Below are 27336 nucleotides of genomic sequence, written 5' to 3'. Positions count from 1 at the left end.
CCGTACAGCGAATAAAATAGTTTTCGTTACTGATGAAGTTAAAGTGACGTCACAAGTTTGTGACTCCCCCCTCCCCCTTGTCACAACATGTCACATTTTCTTGACCCCCTCCCACCCCCTAAATGTGTGATGTAATTAATGGATGCCCCCTTATATTAGTTCCATTTACTTCTAATTACATATGAAGTTATATATATTATATACTTAAGTATCATGAGTATATTCATCAATCTAGCCACAAGAGGCCGGCAACCGAATATAAATCGATTTCCTTAATTAGGTTTGCGATTATGACGCTCAAAGTAAAAATAACTATTTCGTGACGCGGGACCAAATTACTTGCGAAAGAAACTAATCGTATTATTTTCGTTAATGGGTTTCTACGTACAGTCACCTGCAATAATATGTTACTCTTCGAAGACCGCAAAAATATGTGACACGCTGTTATGGCTCTACAAATAAGATCGTGTCAGATATTTTTGCGGCCTTCGTAGTGTAACGTCCCAAAATAAAAAAGGAAAAATATATTAACATTTAAAGTTGATAAGATAATATTAATATTAGATGCGATTGAGTTTGAGGTTCGCAAATTTCGAAATTACAGCAGCTTAAAAACAATTTCGAATTACCCTTCTTGACCCTTTTAGATTGAACAAACAACAATTAAGCCTAATCCTGGCTTAATGGACTAATTCGGATAAAATATGTATAGGACCAGACCAGACTGTTTAATTAGGTACTCTACTCAATTAATATCTAATATTATGCTAGTATTTGTAGTGCATAATTATTTCCCATCGTATTTTCACGTAAACGTACGAACGTGACTTGCTATTTCAGTCAATGTCGGTACAAAAAGTACTGAGGTTGACTGAATTAGCATGACAAATACGAACGTTTCCGAGAAAATACGATGGAAAACCATTATGCACGACATCTTTTACAGTAAAAGCGCTGGTGGCCTAGGGGTAAGAGCGTGCGACTTTCAATCCGGAGGTCGCGGAACGACGCGCACCACTGGTTGGCAACTCCGGCCTAAAGAAACTATGGCGATATTCATAAACGCACTACAGGCCTCGGTTAGCTATTTAATCATTTGTCTCTGTCAATAATTAATTTGTAAGAAAGAGATAAAACATAAATGAACTTGAAATAAGAGGCTTGAAAAGGCATAATTGAGGCTCGAAAAGTTTTTAATTATAGGGTAAAAATATCTAAAATGGTGTTATTCATAAACGTCTGTCAAATCCAACACGTTATATTGGCATTGGTATTATTTGTTAAAAAGAAAGAATGGAAAGTACTTTGCGAACACACATAAACAACTAAGTACAAACAATAAATTAATTAACTGTGCGAGCAGAAAGGCTCAACATTGTGCTACAGCTCGGAGACAACATATAAACAGAGATGTTGTAAGATTTATGAATAAAGGGTTATTTGTTTTACAAATTCAAATCCGCAACCCTTCCTCAATTAGGGCAGAAAGGACACGACAGTCGCGGGCAACCTTTTACGGGTAGAAGATGAATATCGTGCGATCGACGTAAGCGATGGCGGTCGAGGGCTTGACAGTCTGAGCGATGGATTCTAATGCTGGGGTTTCAAAACGTTTATAAAAGGCCGATTCCGTTTTCAACTTGTTTTGATAAGACCTTGAGTCGTATTATTAAGTAGGAATCTCACGCGCACTAATAAGTGCAAGTTTCGTCGTGTCGATGTAAGTTTAAAGTTTTTTGATATCTGTACTTACAAACGCAAAACGATTACAGCCTGTATATTATGTGATAACAATGCGTCGTATGAGGAAATTAAAAGACTGGCACAAGAAACAAATGATCCACCGACAAGAGAAAAGTTCTTAAGCAATGATGATGATGATGATATGATGTGATGACTTTCCCTGACTGTAAGGCAACAACCAACAGTCTTACATCAGGCCCCAATTTCACCACGGTGACAGGTGCGACAATTGTAAAATCACTGTTGCTGACGTCACAGGCATGCATGGGCTACGGTTACCGCTTACCATCGGGCGGGCCGTATTCCTGTTTGCCACCATCATTGTATTATTTAAAAAAACTTTATTATATCGGAAAAAAACAGATATTTCTTTTGCGAAGTTTCTGACAATTGTCAAGATTTAGAAGAATTGTAGGTAATTCTTGACAGGTAATGAGTTATATGTCGGAATTTCGTGACAATTGTAGTGTTTCTTGTGACAATTGTCATAAACTTAGCAAGAGAAATATCTGTTTTTTTCCGATATAATAAAGTTTTTTTTTAATAAAACAATGATGGTGGCAAACAGGAATACGGCCCGCCCGATGGTAAGCGGTAACCGTAGCCCATGGATGCCTGTGACGTCAGCAACAGTGATGTTTTACAATTGTCGCACCTGTCACCGTGGTGAAATTGGAGCCAGGTGATAACTTTCTATGACTATGAGGCAATAAGCTACAGCCAATCTAAATCTCCTGTGAAAATTATGTTGATAATAAACATGCGAACATAATACAAGGATTGCTAAGCCTCTCGAAATTATATGTAGGTATGAAACTCACATCAAATAATAATTAATTAAATGTTAATCTTGGTTGAAAGTTACACGCGCACATTTCAATAATATTCCCTTTACAAATCGTAGGAGGTAATTAATATTTGAAATTACCGTAATATTTCACCAACTATGTTAAATAGCTATGCCATGCATGTATATTTGAATAGATAATAGATATCTTTAGGTATTTAAATAAAAGCAAACATAATCTACCCTCAAATGGCTCCTTAAGCCAAGTGAGGCCGTTGAGGGTAGATGAAAAAATTACACGATCAAAATAATGTAGGTTAAAGTCAGGTCGTTCAGTGACTGATCCAGGATCCAGGCGGTTTTGTAATTGGTCGGTTAACCAACAAATTTAATGTAATAAGTACCCGGTTTACAAATTGTTTGTTTACTTTTCATTAAATACCTAAAAATACAGACTATAGTAAATACACAGTTGATTAACTTTTATATAGTAATTCGCCACTCTTAGCAACTGGCCACCCCAAACCAAAAATGAATTCTATTCACCTATAAAGAGAATTCATTTTAGTATAAGGTGGCCAGTTATTGAATACGAAAATTAATTCTGTCTATAGGTGAATAGAATTCATTTTTAGGGTTCCGTACCCAAAGGGTAAAACGGGACCCTATTACTAAGACTCCGCTGTCCGTCCGTCCGTCCGTCCGTCCGTCCGTCCGTCTGTCACCAGGCTGTATCTCACGAACCGTGATAGCTAGACAGTTGAAATTTTCACAGATGATGTACTTCTGTTGCCGCTATAACAACAAATACTAAAAACAGAATAAAATAAAGATTTAAGTGGGGCTCCCATACAGCAAACGTGATTTTTGACCAAAGTTAAGCAACGTCGGGCGTGGTCAGTACTTGGATGGGTGACCGTTTTTTTTTTTGCTTTTTTTTCCGTTTTTTTTTTTGCATTATGGTACGGAACCCTTCGTGCGCGAGTCCGACTCGCACTTGCCCGGTTTTTTTTTAGTTTAGGACGGCCAGCTACTAAAAGTGGCCAGTTAATGGCGAATTATCCTAGTACGTTAAATTAAAGTATCCATGTATAGAGTAGCCGTAGTTTACGGTCTGACGTCACGTCTACGTTCCACGTCATTACCTAACCTCGCACTTAGCGTGATTGGTCACCGGTGGTTTCCGTAGAGCCTTCTAGCGACATGGAAATTTTCCGTGACCTGTTTATATGAAGAAAAACTTCTTATGGCAGAAAAAAATATTTTTATTTATTTATTTTAATCTTTATTGCACAATACATGAAGGTACAAATGGCGGACTTAATGCTTAAGGCATTCTCTACCAGTCAACCAATGGGTCAAACCAGAAAGATTAAGTAGGTGCAGTGTCTTTAAAGTAAATTAATTTGTAAACAAGACTATATACATATAAAAATACTTGCATTGTGCTGTTTTTAAGCTTTTCGCGATCTATTTGCCATCTCAGTGTCCAGTCATAATTTTTTTAAGGTTTCACGTGTACAGTGAGCTTCAAAAGTGCATACTCACTTCAGGAATGGAACTTATTTGCTTTTGGAGCTAGGTACACGGTAAAAAACGTACTGTAGGTATACAGTACGTTTTTTAAATAATCCTCTGACTCAGAATTATTCGAATTACTTTAACTAAGACGATAAGTGTTCGAAATTTAATGTTTTATATCGTAACGAGAAGCTTCTACAGGAGCCCCACGCGTTGGCGTCTCGGACGCTGACTTAATATAATTATTTAATATGTATATCCGAGTTTCATGAAACGATTGATCATTTTGATTGTCGAATTTAAACTGTTGTGAGACATAGTTGTTCGGAACTGTCAAAATTTTGTTGTAACTGACAAGCCGATACCGTCCGGCGAACTGTTAATCAGTGGGCCCCTTAACAGTCCGCCGGACGATATCAGCCGGTCAGTTGTTCGGAACTGTCAAATTTTTTGTTCTAACTGACAGGCCGATATCGTCCGGCGGCCTGTTAGTCAGTGGTCGGCTTAACAGTGCGAACAGCGTTCACCATGTCGCGCGAATTACTAAAAACAAGCGAGTCTAAACCGTAAAATTATTCAACAGTTTGATTGTCTCCATCATATTTGTTTTCGTTGAATGAATCCACTTCTCTCGCAAATACGATACGTTATGAATACGTAAAATTACTTTTAACATAAAATGTAATAAATAACCAAGTTTTTCCGCTGACGGTACATAGATATCGATAAAATAATGAAATTTATACATCAACAGTCAATATTTGTGGACCCAATTTATTGTAATTCCATTTCGTTGATTTCTTTGAAGTAAAATTGTTCAAAGATAAAAAATGCTTCAAACATAATACCGTGATAAGCCATACAAAAATGTATTTTGTAATAGAAATATTTCTTCTATAGATTTAATTAAAATAAGACATTAAATATCGGGAGGGTAATGTAGCGAAGATAAACACTAAAATATAAGTATACAGTATTTTTACGATAATGGACGTAAAATGTAACTAATTACAAGTAATACCGATATTGTTAGGGCAGTAGCCAACAGGCCAATTCGAACGTACACTGATATCAGAATGTCATCTATTAACTGATGTCATTCAAATATCGTGCATGTCGCTCGCAATTCTCCGGACATGTATTGGCGAAACGCCCGATAGCTAAATAATATGATTCAAATATCATTCTAATGCATTGAGTATACACGGTGGCTAAAAAATAACTGCACTCCCGTTGCTATAGGGAGGTTTTGGGATTATACTGAACAACTTTTACTATGGGATCAACTCCGAAATCGCGTAGTGTACCTAATCCTAGTCTGCTCCATTCCAGGAGTTGTGGAAAAATTTTTGCTCTTTTTCAGTTTATTGCTTGTAGTTCAAAAACGGTACGTCCGACGAAAAATTTGCTCTAATCATGATAAAAATTGACCTCTGAGGATCCGAAAAGTACCTTAATATGAATTCGTAGGTAGTCAAACATTGTAAAAATGGCCGCCACTTTGAATTTCTTTTTTCTTGGTAAAATCGTGTTAAAATCCGATTTTTTTTTCACCAGTGTCTGATCCACAACAACCTTGCTGGTAGTGACATTGATTTTGACGGTGGGTTCCTTCTACATCGAGTGGTTTTGTCAATACAAGGTATCTATAAACCGAAGGCTCCCAAAATTTATCCACACCTAGAATGGAGCAAACTGAGACGCATATAGGATCAAAGGAAGGTATTAACGCATTCACTGCCAGGGGGCGTGGCCTAGGAACAAACTTGTATGACGGTGGACGCTGGACGCATATGTGCGTCGGGGGCAGTGAATGTGTTAAAATGATTTCCAGCTTGCTGGGAATTAATTCCTCAAAACGCTTGGATCTAATTCGACTGGCCTATGTCAGAGCACGTTCGATTTGGCCTGATAGTAACAGTTAGGTAGTAACTCGCATCGGATCGATATGTAAACGATTACTGTTATCACCCATGTCACGTGTACACGCGTACTTTGAGTAGAATGCGTGGGTGGACACCTGTGGGCCTACCGCGAACCACGTTCGACGTGTTGCCTCTCTGTCGCACTTGTAAATTCGTACGTAAGTGTGAAAGGGAGGCAACACGTCGAACGTGGTTCGCGGTAGGCCCTCTGGACATAAAACTAAATATTAGTAAGCTTTATTAAAAGGTTCATACCTAAATAAATAACATTTTTATTTATTTATTTATTTTAAAAGATAAGGTTGTTGTTATGTGTAATGTAAATAATAATTTTCTATGTATCATTGACCTGTGTGTATATGGAAAGTTTTTTATGATATACAAACAAAGGAGACAAACAAAAAAAACTTTCAAGTGACCGTTTTGAATACTGCTTGAAAAATATATCAAATAAAATCCTTTGCAATGAACAAAGCACGAACGCGTATAAAATCGCGTCGCGTCGGCCATGACACCGGATGCGATCTCGCGGCGGACGCTCCACCGGAACCGGAAATAGACACAACACCTGCCGGCGGACTTACAGCTAGGTAATGTCACAGAATAAGTAAGTACAGAAGGGACACTTCCTACAAAACCGAAGTTTGACAGCGATTCAGGGACGAATCATGATATCCCTTTCTAAATGATGGCACTATCCCTTTCGGCTATTTAGGGTTATCAAAATTCAAGGCATTATCTTATCTGTAGTCGTGCACGCAAAGGGACGTCAAGTTGTGTCAACCCTAATAATTGCTCGGAGCAATGCTGAGCCGAACGGAGAAGAGTTTGCCCGAAGTCAGGAGTGTCTCCCCACTGGTAATGCACACGGTGTGCGGAAAGCACCCTTATATGCAAACCCCGTTATCAATGTTGTAATTTATTCCCGTCCCACTGCTGGGCACAGACCTCCTCTGAAGGATGCGGATTGGGGACTTCACATACACCTTTGAATTTCTTCGCTGATGTATGCAGGTTTCCTCACTCCTTCACCGAAAAGCTAGTGGTAAACATCAAATGATATTCCGTACATAAGTTCCAAAAAACTTATTAGCCTATTTCAGTTAATGATAAAAAATTGTTGTTTATTAATTACTTACCTATCACATAGTATAAATTGTATAAATTAAACCTATGTTCATATTCCAAGTCGTCACCTTTCAATTACGTTTATCAAATTACATTTCCAACAAAATGTAATATCATCTACATGAAATATTCCTGATGTAACTTTCCCACTTCAAAAACAATTCCACTATCATTCATGATTTATTGCCTAACTCTGAAGATAGGTCCCATATAAATTAAGTTGGGTGTTCTCGAGGAGTTCGCTTACTAACATTTAAAGTGCTTCGTAAGTATTGTCGGTGTATGATTTAATAACTGTAGAACAAGTTCATATCATAATAAGCACCTGTCATTATAGCAGATACATTATAACAACTATTAAAATCGTATTTTTAACCGACTTCAAAAAAAGGAGGAGGTTATCGATTCGACCGTATTCTTTTTTGTATGTATGTTTCCTCATAACTCCGTCATTGGTGAACCGAACTGGAAAATTATTTTTTTGTTTGAAAATATATACATAGTTCCAAGTTGGTCCCGTTTTTATCAAATCCCAGTGCTGATGATGGGATCCATGAGGAATCCAGGGAACTCCTCGAATCTTATAGGCATACATATGTATGGCGATTTGTGTATTTTTATCAACAAACTAAGCATTTACAATTAAAAAGTGTCATTTGATACTGCTGATGAAGACTTGAAGTCGGTTTTTTACTTTTTTTTTTTAAGATTAATTATGTGCAATAATAGGTACCTACATAATAAAAATTCCTAAAATTTAAGCGAGTCGAGCCCCGAGAATTTTAAGGCATACCTATCGTATCGTTAGACACAATATTTTCTCTGAAACAGCATCAAACAATAAAAATGATAAAATAAAATTAAAATTAATACCTATACAAGAGTAAATCAATTTTGTTTTTAGATCTTTAGATCTTTCATTGTCATAACATAAGTGCCCGATGCATGCTTCCTACAAAAAAAAAGTGCCAATCTACCCAACGCATTACAAACCCATCTTTATTATCTGACGACGACGGTTAAAGTTAAAATTCAAATAAAACTCGATTGATCGATGGCAAAAGCTTTATAGTAGTAGCATGTCACACCAACTAGATTGACAGATTCGTTCCCCGGCATGCATTTTGCCAGGACAGAGGTACTGCACGCTTGCCGTGTGTTTCCCGGCCTCTAATCGATATTTTCACTGGTTCGGAAAGGTGAATTATCATATTCATGTGTGGGTGAGTTTATAACGGTCGATATAACTATAGTAGGTATATAACGTTTCATGTTATATTGAGGTTCGAGGCTTATCAAAAGTTTTCATGATTTATAGGAGTAGTTAAAGTAATACGTACTGAAAACCATGATTATGTATGGTTGACTGGTAGATATTTTCCCAACTGGCTAATTGCCTTGAGGATTAGGTCATTTTAGGGTTCCGTACCCAACGGGTAAAAAATGGGACCCTATTACTAAGACTCCGCTGTCCGTTTGTCTGCCTGTCTGTCTGTCACCATCAGGCTGTATCTCATGAACCGTGCCTAGGCAGTTGAAATTTTCACAGATGATGTATTTCTGTTGCCGTTATAACAACAAATACTAAAAACAGAATATGTATAATAAATATTTAAGTGGGGCTCCCATACAACAAAAGTGGGTTTTTTTGCCGTTTTTTGCGCAATGGTACGGAACTATTCGTGCGCGAGTCCGACTCTACAGATGAATTAATATGTAACAGATTATTACCTAAGTATATATTTCAATGTGAGAGTATAATTGAATAGCCTTACTACAAATTAAAATTAGGTCAAAATATATAACGAATTATACATATATCATTCGCAATTCGCATTCACCCGGTCTGAACCAACATTAAATAAAAATAATCTGTTCACGATAAACTAAATATCGCACTGCAAACATACCTACAATGTCGATTTAACCCATCTATATAGGAATACTAATGTTCACATTTTATCTCCATATGACCAGGACTCCAAAGGATCAAAGTCATTTTAAATGTTAACATATATAGAAACTGGAATGCTCCAAATTATTGATTACTGCTTATTATGAAGAGCGTGATCCACAGACAAAACATGGCGTGATCTGACTTTATTAGCCGTCTATTCATTCAGTATTTACACATCGTTGAGCAACTAAATTTGATACCACTTAAGAAGATATATTTTTGAAAGATCCATTTATATTCCAGAATTATTTTTTTATGTGAAATCAGACAGAAAATTTAAACATTTCCCCCCTAAAAGCATGTTGCTGCACCGATTTTCCTAATACGTATAAAATGGCTCTATTAACGCCGGGTTGCGAGCCCCCTTGCGTCGTATTTGTAACACTTACAATAAAGAATTTACTTCCATCGATATATTCAATGTCAATAGGCCCAAATATCGTAACCAAATACTCAATATCCTCAACGGCCAACATAGTGTCCGTCAGTAATGTGTCGTCATCATCGCTACTATCTCTGCTGTCATTGTACTTAATAATTATTGATCAGATTGGTTGTCAGTACTTTCAACTTTCTCTAATGCAAATTTTAGAACCTCAATAATAAATATTATAATTCACATAAGAATTGTCTACAAAACTTCGTTAACTTGTATGTAAAGATACGTTTTAGTTATGTCCGTTTATTTTAAGTATGTTTTAGTGAGAGCGTTTAAGGAAGTAAGTGTTACATCTCAATAATATAACCTAACAATGTAACCTATTATCCTGTTGCATACTTCTGTTGTTTCTCCAATAAAATAAAAAAATGTCGCCATCATTTAACTTGAGAATACTTAAGAGGATATAAGAATTTGTAAAGCTCCATTCACATTCCTAAAATATATTCAATTCATGTCTAAATTGAAATCAGTTTGATTATTTAACCATTTCCCAAAATGCATGTTGCTTCACCGATTTTCCTTAATCTTATGAACAAATCTATAAAAAACTGTCGCCATCATTTAACACAAGCATACCTTATCACAATGTCCTTGTGTAAAAGTCCATTCTAAAATACGTAAAAACTAAGCTAAATGAACACAGCGCGCGCCCGGGCGACACGGCCGCTCCCCGGCGGGCCAGTCGGCTACTGAGGAGAGGACTAAAGGGGGGTTGACAGAGGGGGGAGGGGGGATGAATACGAACTAATTGACAAACAGAACTATTCGAATTTTTGTCCTTTGAGAATGTATGAAAGTGGAGTTATTTGCGAGTAGCGTGTAATTTTGCTAGGTTCTTTCATTACCTACCCTCTTTGCCGTTCTAGGGCGCACTAGGATCGATGTCGTTCCACCAAAAAAAAAAAAAACAAAAAAAGTTCCTTCATTACGTTGCTTAGAGATGTGGAAATAGCCAGATGTTATACAGGAAGGAACATTTTGGGGATGCTTATGTCCATTTAAGGAAAGGAGGTTCAAGGTGCAATAAAATACGTTGGTAGAGTTTTGACAAACAAGAATAAAATAGGTACACAGGTTGTAGGTACCTATTCATAAGTTTGTTAATTTATACTCGTAGTTGCTCGAATTGATTATGTTAAATCGTTTTTAATGTACCTAAATTTAACTTAAACAACGCTCATTTAAAACTTTGCGTAGTAATAAACATATAGAATAGACCACTGGGAGGGTGACATTAAAACAAACCAGACGTTGTTAGTGTTTAAAGGTTTTGTAAGCTGTGGGTTTCAGTTTCAACATCAAAGTGTTCGCCTAACTACGTGCTTTTTGTAAATAGTTTTATATAGTTTAATTACTTTTATACCCAGACGAGTATACATATACTACTAGTAAAGGTTACCGAACTACTATCATATTGCTTGTAAATAAATTACCCATTTTCCAAAGTTAAATTCAACTTACCAATCTCTTAGGTTTCGAAATTAGCGGCAGATTTTGTAAAGATTTTTTTTTCTTACCTGTAACAAAAAAATATGGGTTTATGATACAATAAATACATTAAATTAGCCTTATTTTTAAACGTATGTAACAAATGGGTAGAGGATATACCTCGTTTTTTGCACTAGAAAAGACTACATGATCTTGACGTGTCTTTTTATTGAAAAAAATGCGTAAAATATGTGACTGTTTTAATATGTATATTTTATATTTCCATGAAATTCCTCAGATCAGAACATTTTTGATCAATTTTTAGGAAACATTTCGCAACTTGCACATATACGTACTTGCAATTTTTTTTTCTTACTGCCCCATTTGGAAAAACCCTGTATATTTTCCAAGTGTTCTGAATATAACATCTCGCTAATACATCACCATGACGACATTTATCTTCCACATAAACTTATCCATTTTTTCTTTAGACCGATCCCTACAACAATATGTACAGTACTCGATACAATATCTCTAAAAAAATAACAGGAATAGGTAAAAAACTTAGCTAAGGCTGCCTTTCCACTGAGGCGGAGATGAGAGACGTCCGGGAATCAGCCAATAACATTGGCTCTGGCTGTAATCCAGCGGAGCGAAAAGAGATGTGTATTACACCCAATGTTTTAATCAACATCTTTTGGTTTTGGTTGACTTCTCCTCTCATCTCCGTTTCAGTGGAAAGACAGCCTATAAAGCCCCTCTTGCTTAGCTTCTATCTCGTGGATATGTATGACAAAGAGAATTGATTGTAATAGAGAGGTAAAGTCTAAGAAAAAAACGCGCCCCTTAGTTTGACATCAAAAACAGATGGCGCTGTACGCGCTGATTGTTTAGTGGTCACTGCATTGTCAAACGTCAACTTTTGATAATCAGAGTTACCGCAAAATGTATGGAGCTGTACAGCGCCATCTCGTTTACCTGTCGAATTCCAAGCACGACATTGTCTTCGATTTTACGCATCTTAGGGCCTTTTGCACCATCTCACTAACCCGGGGTCAACCGGTTAAACCGTTAACACAGTGTCAAAAAGTACTGGTAACGATGGTAACTCCAGGTTTAATCGGTTGACCCCGGGTTAGTGGAATGGTGCAAGTGGCGCTTAATACTCAATCAATGTACTAACTAACTTTTTGGGCTCAGTGATCCAAAGAGAATCTTGGCCTCCGAAACGAGAGCGTGCCACCTGTCCCGATCCTGTACGGCTACCACCAGTTTTGACATTGACATAACGCTCACGTCTACGTAATTTACTTTCTGTACATCTCGCTTGCACTAATATGCCAGTACGAGCGAGATGCATAGAAAGTAAGTTACGTAAACGTGAGCGTTATGTCAATGTCAAAACTGGTGGTAGCCGTACTGCGCAACTTCCTGTCAGTTATGTACGGTTAGGGTTACCAGATACAAATTTAGAATTTCCTGACAAAATTCCTGATTTCCGAATATTTTTCCTGACATTCATATTTTTTGACTGACAAAAGGCCAAAATTCCTGTCATCTGGTAACCCTATGTACGGTTGAAAGTATTAATTAAAGACCCACTTCGTACCTTAATTTGTCACAGTGCCAATGAATATGAAAGTCGCTAGAGACCTCATTCTATTGTCACTGTGACAAGGTACAAAATGGGTCATAAATTAAAACTTTCGACAGTATGTTTGTGTATGGTTTCCAAACAACTCATTAAATCAATTACTTGTCGTGATGTACTTATACACCGTGTTTTTTTTTTATTTCCGTTAATTTCAAGGGTGCATTCCTGAGCTTAAATCAAGTAACTTTCTCAAAGACACCGATGTTCTAATTAAGTCCATTTCGGAGATAATCCATAATTTATTTTTTTCCTATAAGGCCTCTACAAGCGTGTACACTTGCCTCAGGGCCGGCTTACATATTGATTAGTGTTTAGAATGAGTTCATACAATTGCTACTAAACTTAAGTACAATCTCGGTCGATTGATGTACGAAATGACATTGATATGTCACAGATTTCGATTGTTTGGTTGAGTTAAATGTAATGCCCGTGTTACAACAACGCTATATGCTACATTTAATTACTTTTTAAACAAAAAAAAAACAAAAAAGAAAACAAAAAAAAAATTTTTTTTTTGAAAATTAACTATGCCATTTAGTTCTTATACACGTACTTAACTATACCCCGAAGTTAACGGAATTCAATAAAAACACGGTGTATAATTAAATGTAAAAGGTTTTCGCAAATTAAGAACCGATACCTTCTGGGGTAAGTGGAAAAGGTCGCTCATTAAGAGCATGACTTTTAGGTTTAGCTATATTTATAACATGTTATAAAATGCCTTTTTCATCACTATTACTTGTACTTATTGTTTGGTATTGTCGCTTAGTTTAAATACTTTTGATTTTAATTATTAAAACGATAAAAAAACATATTTTAAACCCACTCAAAGCTTATTATAACAATCGGAATATGCCTCAAGTTTGGCACTGACATAAACTCTAGCGTGAACGTAACTTACTTTCTATGCATCTCGCTCGTACAGTCAGCAGCAAAAGTTGCTAAGCGGGCCAGGTGTTCGAAATGATCTTGACGCGACTTTATTGTTGAGAGAATAAGAGCGTGTCAAGGTAATTTTGAACGCCTCGCCGCTTAGCAACTTCTGCTGCTGACTGTACTGACATTAGTGCGAGCGAGATGTGTGAAATATTACGTCTAGACATGATATGGATTAGATATGTCAGTGACGTTTCCTAAAACGAAAAAGTCACTTTTGACACTGACATATGTAATCCATATCGTATCTAGACGTAATATTTGACGTATATTAATAAAGTTCTGACTCATGGTACGGGTATAGGCGCCACCTTTTTTACTCCGCTGCATTTTTCGTAGCGCTACGACGCAGTGCGTAGCAACCAACCGACAACCATGTAGAGAAAATTATTCGTAGCACTTTCGTTTCTCACAGTAAAGCCTCGCTAATCCGGACCCTCTAACACGGTGACCCTTTTAATCCGGATGATCAAATTTGATTTTGAAAATGATTTGCGATAATTTTAACCTTGAGTATATGTACTTAGGTACTGCGATATCGCAGTCGTATGGTATCCAGTTTGAAAAACGCATTATGGTTGGCATGGTGGATGGAGGACGGGGTAGTGGACATCCACCAACCCGCTGGGTGGACTCTGTAAAGAAGGCCTGCCAGGGCATCTACACTGGCGCCTATTATTAGGAAGGCGGAAAATCATGGAGAATGGAGAGCCAGAATGACGACCTCAGGTGGTCGCGACCCTCAGTCATGAGGAATCAAGGAAGAAGATGGTACCCAGAACGTCGAATAAGGAGTCTGCTGAGTCACTTACAGCGATTAGCGAGCGAACAATAACAATATTTCGCGGAAGTTGTGCCGGGCGCGGCCGTAAAGTGCTGCCGTCCGAAATGTCCTCCGCATTTACGATGTAACGAGTCTGGTGAGGTGTGGTTCCACTGACAGCGAATCACTACTCGCCACATTACATTCACTTACATTACAACCACTTCACAAGGTTCGATAGGAGGGTGGGGGGTCGCGAAAAAATCACGACAGATCACGTTGGGAGAGAGGGGTATAAGGAGACCTCACGTGTATTTTTCTACAGTGAACGAAACTAAGAAAAATACCTACCACATGAGTAGATACTTTTTCTCGGTTTCGTTAAACATAAATCTTCACTCCGCACTTCAAAATAGCGAGTCTATTTTACGAAATTTTAGAGCCCGCGGCCTTGACCAGACGGATGGAAAAATTTCAAAAAAATACACGTGAGGTTATGTGGGGGAAGGGGGGTAGCTAAAAACCTCGCCAAATATCACCAAGGGGGAGGGGGGTCAAAAAATAGCCGAAAACACCTCGCGTGATTTGTGCACAAAAATGTATTGTGTTTGTACAGTGGTTACAAAAATGTATTGTTATGTAATATATAAAACTATCCTCCCAGAACCATTTGTTTTATTTTTGAATTTGGAACCCTTAGTCACTGAATAAATTTTCAAAATAGATTGTGGAATATGTACAAAAAATTGTACGCAGGGTCTTAGGAGTTTAAGAGAAGAAATAGATAACTAGTCATATTCCCTTCCTGCAATTGCAACAAGTAATCGAAAGTCTATGTACTCTTGGAAGAAAGAAGTAAGGAAGAAACTGATATTTGGGTCTTCTATTTTGTAACCGCTTATGAATTGAACGTAGATAAATATGGGAAGCTCTAAGGATAACTAAATGTATTTTATTAATTAGAATTGAAATAAACTTCTTTGGTGTAATATAAATAGGTATATTTATGTAACCACTAATGTCTTAATAAGTGATTAATATTAGATTAATCACGCAGGTAACAAATAAAGAGCGTAGACGAAGTCCAAAAGACTTATTCTCTGAATACAGCCTCCTTATGCGAAAAAAATCATGGCTCTATTAGTTCCCAAAACTGCTTTTTAGCATTAGGCACAAAACGCTACCTCCTGTCCGCCCGCTTATGTCAACCCGCCACAACAGCCACCACCGCCCGCCGCGGGCGCCATGCCAGCAGGCTGCGCACCGCCAGTGCCAAGTCCCGGCTTCGATCCCGGCTGATGCACGGGATAATTGGAAGCCCGCCTCTACAATTTGTTGAAGAACCGAGTAATGAAGTGCTTAAAGCAGATGTTTATCACTTTAATGTGATATCATTTGCGGCGCGATTCGGGAAATGAATTAGAGATTCACTAGATATGAAATAGTAAAGATATGTGATGTTCCACGGCAAAAGGTGCCATTACCCCGGCTAAATATTAGAGCGACGTTAATAATAGCGTAAGCGCCAGCCGCCATAAGGTACCTTTTGCTGTGGAACGTCACATATCTTTACTATTTCATATCTAGTGAATCTCTAATTCATTTGTTGAATTTTCTTATAATAGCTGGTTTGTTAGTGCACACCGTTGTATGGGGACCTTGCACTTTGAGACTATGCGCTGAAACTTGGCACAGTTGGTTCTTAGCTGGTCCTGAGCAGATCGGGAGACATCAAGAGCCACCTCTCATTTAGTGGGGTGGAGGGGGGAAGTTCGACGCCGCCGCGCTTCACTTGGAGCAACATTTCTCTAAAACTATACCTATTAGGGCATGTGATATATAATTTTCGGATAAAATAAGGATGAGAAATCTATTTTTAGAACAAAAATAATGCACTTTCTAACAAAAAAAAAGGATAAAGTAGAAAAGACTAAAAAACGTATTTTTGATATTTTTATAATTACCAATTTTTTTTAAAAGCGTTGCAGTGCAGGAATCCGAAAACAAAACATATAGTCGTAAAGCTACATTTATTACGTTTAAAAAAATATATGGTTTATTATACAAATCTGTTGATAAATGGGAGATAAAAAATAATATTAAGCGTGGGTCAGAGTGATCTCATATGAAGGTGAGAAGGTTACTTATAATTTGTTCTCACAGAACACCGCCTCTAGAAACCTAATATTGGCCATTTTGTTTGAGACGCAAATCACCAAACTGTGAGGTGCGGGAGGGGCGCTCACGGCATTGCGATTGGTCGTTTCAAACATGGCGCGCTGACACGTGCAAGCGTAGGGATGGGACATGTTCATTACAGGTAGTGGGTACTGCTACCAGTGATATCGAAATTTATTGTGGTAAAATTGTTACAAGTAGTATACTTAGAGTAAACTTACTTAATAATTATATTGATTAATTTAATATTTCATTAAGTAATTTAACAATGTACCTGAAATTTTTACTTAACATGTTAGGGCATTTCTGTTTAAAGTACCCAGAACATGAATTTTAAAGTTTAGATTTTTTATATTATTTCCACTCAGAATCGCAATCTCTTTCGATACGAGAAAAAAGTGCCGCCAAAATCACATACAATTATTTTCTTTTGTCCGTTTTATTAAGGTCATTGAAGGTTGTATTGAAAACATATTCAAATGGACCAATAATATATGCCTATTACAAATCAACTCCGAGTTCTCTCGCGCTTCTTTGAAGTTCATCATCAGGTCCATCTCGTGACATGAGACCTAACTGCTCACCTAGAGGATTCTAAAAAAACCATACAACATATGTCTATCACAAACCAACACCGAGTTCCCTCGAACTTTCTTTGAAGTTCATCATCAGGTCCATCTCGTGACATGAGATCTAACTGCTCACCTAGAGGATTCTAAAAAACCCATACAACATATGTCTATCACAGACCAACACCGAGTTCCCTCGAACTTCTTTGAAGTTCATCATCAGGTCCATCTCGTGACATGAGACCTAACTGCTCACCTAGAGGATTCTAAAAAACCCATACAACATATGTCTATCACAAACCAACACCGAGTTCCCTCGCACTTCTTTGAAGTTCATCATCAGGTCCATCTCGTGACATGAGACCTAACTGCTTACCTAGAGGATTCTAAAAAACCCATACAACCTATGTCTATCACAATCCAACACCGAGTTCCCTCGCACTTCTTTGGAGTTCATCATCAGGTCCATCTCGTGACATGAGGCCTAACTGCTCACCTAGAGGATTCTAAATAACCCATACAACATATGTCTATCACAAACCAACACCGAGTTCCCTCGTAGGTACTTCTTTGAAGTTCATGATCAGGTCCACCTCGTGACATGCGGCCTAACTCCTCCGCTGGCCTAGAGGATTCTAAAAAAACTTACACAACATGTTACCTATATATTATGTCTAAAACGGTACAATACGGTATGACGAAGCACGAAGTTTCCGCAACTGAAAAACCATCATCGTCACATCACTAGTCGAAAGGGAAAGGGATAGCGCATTGCATTTTCAAGTTGACGAAAAGGGACGGACATACTTCGCCTCTGCTTCTGACCAGTATAAAATGAACCCCGCGGACAAGAAACGTTATTCAATGAAATAATGAATTTTACTTTCCTGTGGGATGTTTTTCCATCTGTTTCGTATGTAGATGTCTTAGATGACTTGCCACACCATTTTACGCTGCAATATCCCATGATTTCCCAATGAATTCAATAGTTTACGATTTATTTTCTTAGACTCGTGCACACTGCTAACAGGTCGTAACCTTGGGCGCAACTGATCGGAGCGGCGCGCGAACAATCTTATATTTGACCTATACACCATACGGGCGGTGACCGCGAGTCGTCCTATAAGCTCGGTCTATAGGGTCTATAAAACGATATCAAAGAGAGAAAATAAATTCTAAGGTCCCCTTTTTAAATATTGATCCTAGCGAAAAAGTTTGAATAACCTTTTTTGTAGGAAATTTTATGTAAATTATTCATGTAATAAAACATGTTCTGCTATTGGCCATCGATTACGAGTTATTACGAATTACTAAAAAGGGGACCTTAGAATTTATTTTCTCCCTTCAATATTTTTTTAAAATATTGATCCTAGCGAAAACAAGTGGCACTTATTTTATAAGAAATCTGAAACAGATTATTTACGTAAAAGATATTTTTTTGCTCCGGGCTACCGTTTACGAGTTATTTACGAAAAACTAAAAAAAAAAACGATTGTAGAACAAATTATAAGTAACTTTCCCACCTTAATAATATTTTGTATTGAGATCACTCTGACTCACGCTTTATATTATTTTTTATCTCCCATTTATCAACAGTTTTGTATAATAAACTATATATTTTTTTAAACGTTGTAAGTGTAGCTTTACGACTGTATTTTTTGTTTTCAGGTTCCTGCTAACTTTAAATAAAAATTGCTGATTATAAAAAAATCAAAAATACGTTTTTAGTCTTTTCTCTTTTATTCTTTTTTTTGTTAGAAAGTGCATTTTTTTGTTCTTAAAATAGATTCTTCATCCTCAATTTATCCGAAAATGATGTAGTACATGCCCTAATAGGTATAGTTTTAGAGAAATGTTGCTCCAAGTGAAGCGCCGCAGCGTCGATCTTTCCCCCCTCCCCCCCACTAAATGAGAGGTGGCCCTCGACGGCTCCCGGTCTGTATCTGCTCAAGACCAGCTAACAATCAACTGTGCCAAGTTTCAGCGCATAGTCTCAAAATGCAAGGTGTCGTGCACTAACAAACTAGATATAAGTGAGCTTTGTGGTTTGAGAAGTATAAGTGGCTTTTTCAGAGAGCGTTTTCCGAACACACCTACAATATATTTAATACATTTAAAAATTTCTTTCTGTGGGTATAAAAAATTTGGCTGTTGGTTTTATACTGAGCAACTTTTACTATGGGACCAACCACGAAATCGCGAAAAAAAAATTACCCTCCCATAGAAAATGGACCGGCTAAAATATATGAAACAGCCAAATTTTTTTTCGCGATTTCGGGTTGGTCCCATAGTAAAAGTTGCTCAGTATAATCCCAAAACCTCCCTGGCAACAGAATGCAGTTATTTTTTGCCCATCCTGTATAAAATAGGTCGAGTTCGAGTTACATCTAACGTGGCATGCAGACTTGTCCAACTTACACAGACACTGACTCTACGAGTAACTTAGTCTAAGTTGGTCCACCGTGAGATACTGTGACTGACAACCCTTTCCTGTATGTCAGCAAACATTGCGAGGGTAAAGCCGGAAATAGGGTTGTTAATACAACTTACCGAAAAAGACTGGAAACTTTTGAAATGTGCTGTTGGAGGCGTATGGAAGGTATTAAATAAAATGGACGGAGAAGATAATGAATGAAGAGGATTACGAAGAGTGAAAGAGAAGAGGATGATACTGAACACCATCAACAACAGACAGGGAAAAATGATTGGACATTTGTTACGGCACGAGAACTTCTTTAAAACCATCATAGAAGGCAAGATAAAAGGAAAGAGAGGCAGGGGCAGACCAAGACGTAGCTATGTAGACCAAATAAAAGAAAAAGCTGGTGTCGTGTCGTATCAAGAGGTCAAGGATATGGCATATGAGAGGAAGACATGGAAAATACTCCACCGACAAGAGAATACCTCTTAAATTGAAGAAGAAAGAATACAACTTACCTTCGTCCATTCCTTCGTTACATTTCAATTTGCAAATTTAAATGATCTTCTAATGTGAATAAGTAATTATTTAACAAGAATAATCCAATCCTACAAAACAGCCATTCCTGGCTATCGTTCAAATTCCAACAGAGTATGTACGTACCTAAACTAAATGAGAGAAAAGCCTAAATAACACAATGGACTAAAAGGGCATTTTAAATTGCGGTGCACAGCACATTTGTTGGCGCGGCCGGCCGCCAAATCAAATTACTGGCGCCAAAGAGAATTTGAAATAGAGAGTTACTGTCATGGTAAATTATGTAGCTACAGTAGTACATTTACTGCCATCTTTCGACAGAAGATTAAAACTGATAGAACGCCATTTGACTTTAATCATTATTCTTTCACTGATATGTGTTAACTTGTTAAATATTAATTAAACGCCATCTACTCGAGAGTAGGCTGAAGGTTATGGCGCCATCGCTCGAAAAGATTGCACCATACCTTTGGCCTACAGTCGAGTAGATGGCGTTAATATTAATATTTAACAAGTTAACACATATCAGTGAAAGAATAAGGATCAAAGTCAAATGGCGTTCTAACAATTTAAATCTTGTGTCGAAAGATGGCAGTAAATTTACAGTGGCTACATAATTTACGTTGACAATACGTCTCTATACACTCTATTCTCTTTGCTGGCGCCTAACATTGTCATGGAAAACTGTGCATTCTATTTATTTCGTGAACAGTTTTAGGAAATCATTATGCTTAACATAAAGAAAAAGAATGAAAAGAAACACGCCGCCATCTACAGCAGCTGCTTGCAGTTTTTATGAAGTTTCAATAAATATTTACAATCCGCAGGTCTAGTCTAGGTAAAACTATGTACTAACAGGTATGTATATGTCTAGGTAGATATGTTATGCGGGTAGGTAGGTATACGATTGAAATAATCAGACTAATTGGTTAGCAATAAAATTGGTTTAATCTTACACAAACACAATATACTTAAAATTATTACCTAACTTAAAAGTATGAGTAAATAAAATAGCAATAAAGAAACCTCCTCAGTAACTTGTTGTTTGTTGTTAAATATAGCGCTCGATTCTTCGCACGCAAGGCAATAAACAAACATAATATGTTTATTATTCGCAATAAGATACTTCAATATAACAAAACACAAGAAAAAAAGTTAGAATGGTGCAAAATATTGCGCTGGTACAATTTTATTTAGAAACGTAGGCTGGGAGCCAAATGGAGTTCTCCAGCCCGCATACTGATCCAGCCTAAAACATTGCTGTTGGTAACTTAGTTCTGGACCATTCGAAAGTTGTTTCAATTTACATGTTTTGATGTAGTTTTTAGGCTGCGCGCTCCATATATGTGATTGTGATGTGAAATTGAAATTGAAATCGTTTATTGCATATCACATAGCAGGTACAGGTGTTCTTAAATATAAGCAGTTCATGTGACGCCCTGTTAGGGCACAGCAACATGGTTCCACATAGGACAACATACTAATATAATCTAAAATTGTACATATTATTTACATATATTCCTAATAGTTATTTAATTATTTTACATTTTGATAATATCTTACACATACTAATTATAGATTTAGAATTACAAGTATCACTATACCAAAGAGATATTATGTATCTTCAAAAAATTCTCTTATACTATAATTACCTTTATTTAGCAGGAATGATTTTAGTTTCTTGCTGTTGGCTTAGTTTATTCTCATTTTTTATGTTATTTGGGAGGTGATTATATATTTTTATGGACATATAGTGTGGGCTAGCTGTGACCAATTTCAGTTTAGAAAAAGGAAGCTTTAATTTATTTAAATTGCGGTCATTTCTTCTGGGTAGTGTTTCAGGAGAGTATAGTTCACTATGTTTTCTTACAAATTTGCTAGTCTCCAGAATATATATAGAGGTAAGGGTGCGTATTTTATATTTAACAAAAAATGGCTTACAGGATTCCATTTCGTCAATGTTGGCTAGGATTCTGACACATCTTTTTTGGAGTATGAATATTTTGTCTATGTCGGTACTATTACCCCATAAAACGATCCCGTAGGATATTCTGGAGTGAGCGTATGCATAGTACGCTGCGAGAGCTGTCTTTAAGTCCGTTACGCGTTTGAGGTGATTTAGGGCATAAATGAATGATGATATCCTTTTCGTCAGGTTTTGTATATGCTGCTTCCAATTGGTACTAGTATCTATATATATCCCTAATAAAGTTGTTGATTTTATGTATTCTAATTTAATGTTATTATAAGTAAGGCTTATTGGCAAGTCTTGTTTTTGATGGGGTTTGAATTGTATGACTTTTGTTTTATTTAGGTTAAGTTCAAGATTGTTGGCTTGTAGCCAGTCCTCTGTTTTATGTAGTGTTTGGGTTAATATTGTGGCAGCTTCCTCAGGGTGAGTGCAGGGGAATAATATTGAAATATCGTCTGCAAATAACGTGCAATGTACATCTAATATTTTTGGAAGGTCGTTGATATAGATAAGGAATAACAAACAACCCAGCACACTACCCTGCGGGATAGAGCCAGTTACAGGGACTCTGTCTGATTTGACGTATTGTGTTAAGCCTGTATCGAAGTTAGTATTTGCTATTTCGACATATTGGAATCGATTTTCCAAATATGATTTAAACCATTTTAATGTACAGCCTCTGATTCCTGTGTTATGCAATTTAACCAATAGACACTCATAGCTAACTCTATCATATGCCTTACTCATATCGAGTAAAAGGCCTACTGCGTATTTTTTATCGTTTATTTCATCGAAAAATTTTTGGACATATTTATAAATGGCTAGGATGGTAGAGCGGTTCTTTCGAAATCCATATTGGTTTTCATCCAAAATTTTGAATTTTTCATAGGAAGAAAAGAGGCGTCTTATCATTGCAGATTCATAGACTTTAGCTGAAGTTGGTAGTAAAGCAATCGGTCGATAGTTGTTAATGTCTGACGTTACTCCTTTTTTGTGTACTGGTCTTACTACGGATATTTTTAGCGCGTCCGGAAAAATCCCTTCTGAAAATGATTGGTTTATTAATAGCGTGTATGGAATAGCTAGATTTATGGCACAACTTTTTATAAGAGTGGGAGGTATTTCGTCAATGCCGGAAGATATTTTATTTTTTAGATTTTTTATTATTGAAATTGTTTCATCAGGTTCTATAGGCCTTAAGAAAAAGGAGTTATTTACTTCGTTATTTGTGGGGATTTTTTTCGTATAGGTGGAATGGGCATTTGCAATAGAGGAAAAAAACATATTGGAGATATTTGCCACTAATTTAGGATCATTTTTTAGACTACCATCAGCCTTTTTGATTTGAATGTTATTTGGACAATCCAATTTGTTTTTATTTGTCTCTCTATTTATTATTTGCCACATTGATTTAGTTTTGTTTTGAGCTTTTTCAAGTGATTGTTTATAATGTTTATTATAGAGTTTTTTGCAGTTGTACATGGCTTTCCGTAGAGTTTTACAGTAGTTTCGATAGTGTTTTCTCAAGACCTCACTTTTTGACTGTGACACAAGTAGCTTAAGGAGTCTTTTGTTGCGGCAGGAGGTCTTTAGTCCTTTTGTTAGGTCTGATTTTTTGGATTTAACAACAATTTTAGTTATAGGAATGCATTTATTTAGGGCTCTTGTTAGGGTTTCGCTGAATGAGTTATAGTTCTCATTTACTGATTTTCCTAATGCAATTACATTATCCCAAGGTACAGTTCCGATTTCTTCCTGAAATTTAAGTATGTTTGATTTCGCGAATATTCTTTTGTGGATAATCCGGTTACGTAATATTGGGTTAATGTTAGGGATATTGAATAAAATACCTCTATGGTCTGAGAAACCTAATTCCTTAATGTCGAGTTTTGCTTGATTTGTTTTAAAATTGGTAAATAGTAAATCAATACAGGTAGCGCTAGAGCTAGTGATTCGAGTGGGTTCGTCGACTTTTTGACAAAAATTATATTCTAACATTAAGTTTGACAGTCTTATTTTCTCACTTTTATCAGACATATAATCAATATTAAAATGTGATGTTTTACATGCTTTTATTGTTTTTCAAACCTTGCTTTTATTCATTAAGAATGTTTATTTTTCTAGGACGCCTTCACGCCTGTGGATTTGATTGATACCAATGTTAACTGGGGTTTTCTTAGATTTTTTTGGACTTATTAGAATGAAGAAATAGGTCAAATGAATATTAATATGGTCCCCTTCTCCATTTTTTACACGTTTTCACTTTTTATTAAAGTTGACTGAATTCTCTTCCACCCTTACGCCATTAAGTCCGGCTTTTGAACGTCAATTTTGTGGAATGCCCCTGTTTATTTGCTCGGTGCTCAAAATCTGCTTCAGGTATGATTGCTACAACTGTGACATTCAACATGTTTTGTCACATGGCTATCATATGGCCAATTTCGGGAAGTGGCGATATCAAAAGTGGTGTACTGATATAATTCAATTGAAAGTCAAATTTGAGAACAGTCTCATTTAGACAGCGTGCGAACTTGCATGCGAGTTTAGTTACTTTGCGGACTAAGTATTGAGTTTATATCCAATTTAGCCCACCGCAATGTAATGAAACTCGCATGCGAGTTCTCGTAAAGAACATTGGTGGTGGAAGAAACAGAGTGCAAACACAATCGTCAACACTTCAACACTACCTACGTCGGGAGGTCGGGACCGTCTGGTCGGCAATTTTCGGGAACAAAAATTTCGATTTTGTCATTATTTATTATATTCACCATGTTTATATTTTCATGCGTGAGAAATAAAATTGAAATTACACAAGCAATTTCAAAGTATATAACAAGCAAAATTAAATTATATTCAAGTTTATACAATACAAATGTGACATTTATATAACGTGCAAAGATTTCAATAGACGCCTAGAACTAAAAGCCTTTTAACGAAAATCCCAAGTTATCGCTTTAGTACAACATAATATAATACCCCTCAAAATAGGTACTTTACGTAAAAGCCAACTCCAAAGCCTTTTAGTTGAAAAGAAGGTGCTTAATTTGGTTCTTAAGAATTAATATTGAATGTAAGGAAATGGCCGGAAAAAGCACAAGAACGGGAGTTGTGGAGATCAAGGAGAGAGGCCTTTGCCCAGCGGTGGGACACTATAACGGGCTAAGAAAAAAAAAAGTAAATCTGCATATGTGCACAAAATGACTTCAATGTTTTATTAGTATTTTTTTGTCGACCAGAATTTCATATTTCGTGTAACGTGAAATAGGCTTTTATACTATTCAAACTGTTGCTCTTTCAAAATGTTTAAACTACGAGTATGGAAATGGGTAGTAAGAAAGACTATTGAGTGGCATCACAAAATATTGTAATAAATTTGCCTTACTTACATCATGTAAGCGTTTTCTGCTTGAAGACGCAGAAGACGTTAATAATATAAAACCGGCCAAGTGTGAGTCGAAGTCGCGCACGAAGGGCTCCGTACCATTACGCAAAAAAAACGGCAAAAAATTACGTTTGTTGTATGGGCGCCCCACTTAAATATTTTATTCTGTTTTTAGTATTTGTTGTTATAGCGGCAACAGAAATATTATCATCTGTGAAAATTTCAACTACCTAGCTATCACGGTTCATGAGATTCAGCCTGGTGACAGACAGACAGACAGACAGACGGACAGCGGAGTCTTAGTAATAAGGTCCTGTTTTTACCCTTTTGGTACGGAACCCTAAAAAGGTTTAATTTCTTGCAAAATAATAAACCATCACCCACGAAATGAAATTGACATGTCGTATTATAACTTTGGATGATACGCCTTCCTGAAACAAATTACCAGGAAATAGTACATTTCGATGCTAGTGCGGAAGGTATGTCATTACTTCACGAGTACCGAGATATCTTGCCACGAGCCGCAGGCGAGTGGGAAGACTCGGGACGAGTGAAGAATGACATTTCCGCACGTGTATCGAACGACGTTTTTTAATACAGTTGCGAAAAAATAAGTAAAACATTGTTAATCGTACACTAAACAAAAGTGGTAACAGTGACAGCTCGCTTAGACGTCGTCTTTAAGTATATTATATCTATGGGCGTTTGGCAGCTATTCCGTTCCATTCAGACACCTTATTAAGAACGGAATTTTCAATATTCAATATTAAAAAATAAACGTGTTATAATGATGAAGAGGTAAGTATTAAAATATGAAATATGTATATTTTTCATATTCTTACATTAACAGTAGGTTTTTATGCTGATTACGACGTTTAAAGGAAACTAATATTAACACTCATCAATAAGTAGTCGTGAATTGGTACAAGTATAAATTTAAAAAAATTGGAAAAGTAAAAAGCACTAGTTCGACATAACCAACTTTCCGCACGCTTAACAGCTACGTAAAGTAGCACTTTGTGAGCAACTGTATTAAAAAGTAATTTACCTATTGTTTATACAAAGGCGGATGTCAGACGATTTCCTTGTTATTGCAATAACATGTGTCGACTCCTTTTAAGAAACATATTATTTTCACATGCTCTCAAAGGTAAAGCCATGACAGCCACGTGTATAACTTAGTCAAGGAAAATATTTTCAATTACATTTTGAAAACAATTGCTTGCTCGTAAAAACAATTTTCCTTGGTTCATCACCTTTTAATATACCTACTGTTAACCCCTAGCAGGCGTGGCTCACTCCGCGATTTCGTCGCTTTGCTACAGGTAGCTAAAAGTACATCCGTTTGGCCCCAATTTTGGGGTTTGTCATAAGCCGCGCGTGGCGCTGTCGCCACCTAGCGACCATATCAGTGCTGATCGTAACAGACGTGTTTTGTTAGAGAGTGAGTCTTCTGTACCTATACGGTTACCATCAGTTTGTCACTGACGTAAACGCCGTCGAGAACGTAATTTACTTTCTATACATCTCGCTCGCACTCGCATATTAGTGCAAACGGGATGTATAGAAAGTAAATTACGTTCTCGACGGCGTTTATGTCAGTGAGAAACTGATGGTAACCGTACTAGTACTATTTTTTATTCTGTGCCCTAGTGTAAATTAAATTCGATAGCATGACGAGCGTTCGCGTTTGCGTTATGACTTTTGTATGGGATTTTGAGCAGCAGCGGGACGTTTTGGAAACTGAAAATCCCACACCGAAAAAAATAATTTTCTACAATACTACCAGAACGTATAGTAATTAAAAATATAGTTATACCTACTAAAATCCGGTAGTAATAACAAAAAATGTTGTATCGTGTAAAACTTGTTTTTTAAACATCACTGTTTAATTCTAGTTAAATGCAATTTAGTACTGCTTACAATTTCGTTGTATATGTAAAGATGCAAGTGTTGTAAATATTAAACGTTTGTCTCGTTTAATATATGCATCGT

The 27336-nt window shown here is 36.8% G+C and overlaps 1 protein-coding gene across 3 annotated transcripts in view; it reads right to left on the bottom strand.

The window, feature by feature from the left end:
- Positions 1-27336, bottom strand: part of LOC134795714 (E3 ubiquitin-protein ligase znrf2) — a 277600-nt gene that overhangs the window by 39590 nt on the left and 210674 nt on the right. The window contains exon 1 of one of the 3 annotated variants that reach the window (XM_063767660.1): positions 10080-10160. The exons of the other annotated variants lie outside the window; for them this stretch is intronic. The gene's annotated coding sequence lies outside the window, so the exon portion shown is untranslated. Of the gene's footprint in view, positions 1-10079; positions 10161-27336 lie in introns of those variants that run through there. 3 annotated transcript variants of the gene reach the window in all.

The sequence above is a fragment of the Cydia splendana genome, chromosome 12, assembly GCF_910591565.1.
Source record: "Cydia splendana chromosome 12, ilCydSple1.2, whole genome shotgun sequence".
Classification (NCBI taxonomy): Eukaryota; Metazoa; Arthropoda; class Insecta; order Lepidoptera; family Tortricidae; genus Cydia; species Cydia splendana.
The sequence above is the reverse complement of the archived record's forward strand: the minus strand, read 5'-3'. Positions and strand labels throughout refer to the sequence as shown.